At 62.5% G+C, this 2,500-nt stretch overlaps 1 pseudogene; it reads right to left on the bottom strand.

Annotated features, from left to right (window-relative positions):
- LOC124584336 overlaps positions 1–2,500 on the bottom strand; it is a 6,043-nt pseudogene that overhangs the window by 1,906 nt on the left and 1,637 nt on the right.

The raw sequence follows: 2,500 nt of genomic DNA, 5'->3' as shown, positions 1-2,500 counted from the left end.
AGCCGGAGGTGGTCTCCGACTATCTGGGCGTCGACCACGCGGGCGATGCGGTCTTTGACCGCCACCACGTCAGGCTTGCGGATGCCCTCAGGTGTTCGGAGGTGGGGCTCCACAGAGACATTGAAGCCCCTCTGCGCGAGTCCACGGGCGACATAACGCACTACAGCGTCATGGCGCTTGACCCGGGACCCGTGCGTCCTAAAGCAAGCCTGAAGTACGTGGTTGGCGGTCTCCACGGCCTGGCACCCCGCGCGGCATCTGGTGTCCGCCTCCCGCCCGCGACTGCGCCGTGCCTTCGTAGGGAAGGCGTTGATGCGGGCGCGGAGGGCGTCGATGTAATCACGCCCAGATAGCAGGCGACTGGTGTCGGCGACCCACTGATGTTGGCCACTGACGGCGGCAGAAGATGACAGTGCCGCACCGTCAATGGCGATGTGTAGGCGCGCCGCCCACATTTCCCCAACCTGCGTTGACGATTTGAGGAGGTGGCCCTCCCACATTAGGTGGCGCTCCAGCACCTCGATCTCACGCTGCACCTCATCCATGCCTGCACCGTCGCAGGCTGGCCCTATCTTCTTCAGCGCCAGGAGACGGGACCGACGGAGGGTCGGACCCATCCATCGGCAAGATGGAATGCCGAGGCCCCCCTGGGCAACAGGAGCGTGGAAGTATCCCAGGGGGGTGTCCGCCGGAAGGCGGAACCATCTCCTGACGGCGGCCCGGATGGTAACGTCGGCCGACTTCAATGCACCCACCCGGGTGCGGCTGAGGGCCAGCCCGTGGTACAGGCCAGGGAGAAGTACGTTGGTGAGAGCGTGGAGGCGCTGTTGCGGCTTCAGCGGAGCTCGGGAGATGACGTCAAGCTGCTCCACCAGGTGGCTACGTGGATTGAAGACACAGCGACCCGCCGTGGAAAATTGCAGCCCCAGGTACCGGAAGGTTTCACCCACACGCAGGGCAGGCATGGTGGTATTGCCTGCTGTGAAGGTGACATTGCTGTCCACCTTCACCTTCTTCTCGCGCCCTGACGCGACTAAGGCGAGGGTGAAACACTTCCGGGCGTTGATCTGCAGCCCCAGGTGGGCGAGGGCTGCGGTAGCTGCGTCGATGAGGGACTGCAAGCCCCTCGGGGTCGCTGCAAACAGCAAGACGTCATCTGCAAAGGCCGCAGCGTTGACTCTGCGACCGAGAATCCGAGCTCCGATGTGGGAGGGCAGTTGGCCTAAAACGTAGTCCACCGCAAAGTTGAACAGGTAAGAGAGTCATAGTTACTCCCGCCGTTTACCCGCGCTTGCTTGAATTTCTGAACGTTGACATTCAGAGCACTGGGCAGAAATCACATTGCGTCAACACCCGCTAGGGCCATCGCAATGCTTTGTTTTAATTAGACAGTCGGATTCCCCCAGTCCGTGCCAGTTCTGAGTTGATCGTTGAATGGCGGCCGAAGAGAATCCGCGCACCCGCGCGCCCCCGGAGGAGCACGCTAAGGCGGACGCGGCCTCGCAGCAAGGAAGATCCGTGGGAGGCCAAGGCACGGGACCGAGCTCGGATCCTGCACGCAGGTTGAAGCACCGGGGCGCGAACGCCGCGCAGGCGCGCGCATCCTGCACCGCCGGCCAGCACGAGGCCAACCAACGGCGAGAGCAGACCACGCCCGCGCTAAACGCCCGCACTTACCGGCACCCCTACGGCACTCACCTCGCCCAGGCCCGGCACGTTAGCGCTGACCCACTTCCCGACCAAGCCCGACACGCCCCGATCCTCAGAGCCAATCCTTATCCCGAAGTTACGGATCCAATTTGCCGACTTCCCTTACCTACATTATTCTATCGACTAGAGGCTCTTCACCTTGGAGACCTGCTGCGGATATGGGTACGAACCGGCGCGACACCTCCACGTGGCCCTCTCCCGGATTTTCAAGGTCCGAGGGGAAGATCGGGACACCGCCGCAACTGCGGTGCTCTTCGCGTTCCAAACCCTATCTCCCTGCTAGAGGATTCCAGGGAACTCGAACGCTCATGCAGAAAAGAAAACTCTTCCCCGATCTCCCGACGGCGTCTCCGGGTCCTTTTGGGTTACCCCGACGAGCATCTCTAAAAGAGGGGCCCGACTTGTATCGGTTCCGCTGCCGGGTTCCGGAATAGGAACCGGATTCCCTTTCGCCCAACGGGGGCCAGCACAACGTGCATCATGCTATGACGGCCCCCATCAACATCGGATTTCTCCTAGGGCTTAGGATCGACTGACTCGTGTGCAACGGCTGTTCACACGAAACCCTTCTCCGCGTCAGCCCTCCAGGGCCTCGCTGGAGTATTTGCTACTACCACCAAGATCTGCACCGACGGCGGCTCCAGGCAGGCTCACGCCCAGACCCTTCTGCGCCCACCGCCGCGACCCTCCTACTCGTCAGGGCTTCGCGGCCGGCCGCAAGGACCGGCCATGACTGCCAGACTGACGGCCGAGTATAGGCACGACGCTTCAGCGCCATCCATTTTCAGGG

This window comes from Schistocerca americana, unplaced genomic scaffold (assembly GCF_021461395.2).
Source record: "Schistocerca americana isolate TAMUIC-IGC-003095 unplaced genomic scaffold, iqSchAmer2.1 HiC_scaffold_47, whole genome shotgun sequence".
Classification (NCBI taxonomy): domain Eukaryota; kingdom Metazoa; phylum Arthropoda; class Insecta; order Orthoptera; family Acrididae; genus Schistocerca; species Schistocerca americana.
This window is presented reverse-complemented; position numbering and strand designations above follow the sequence as displayed.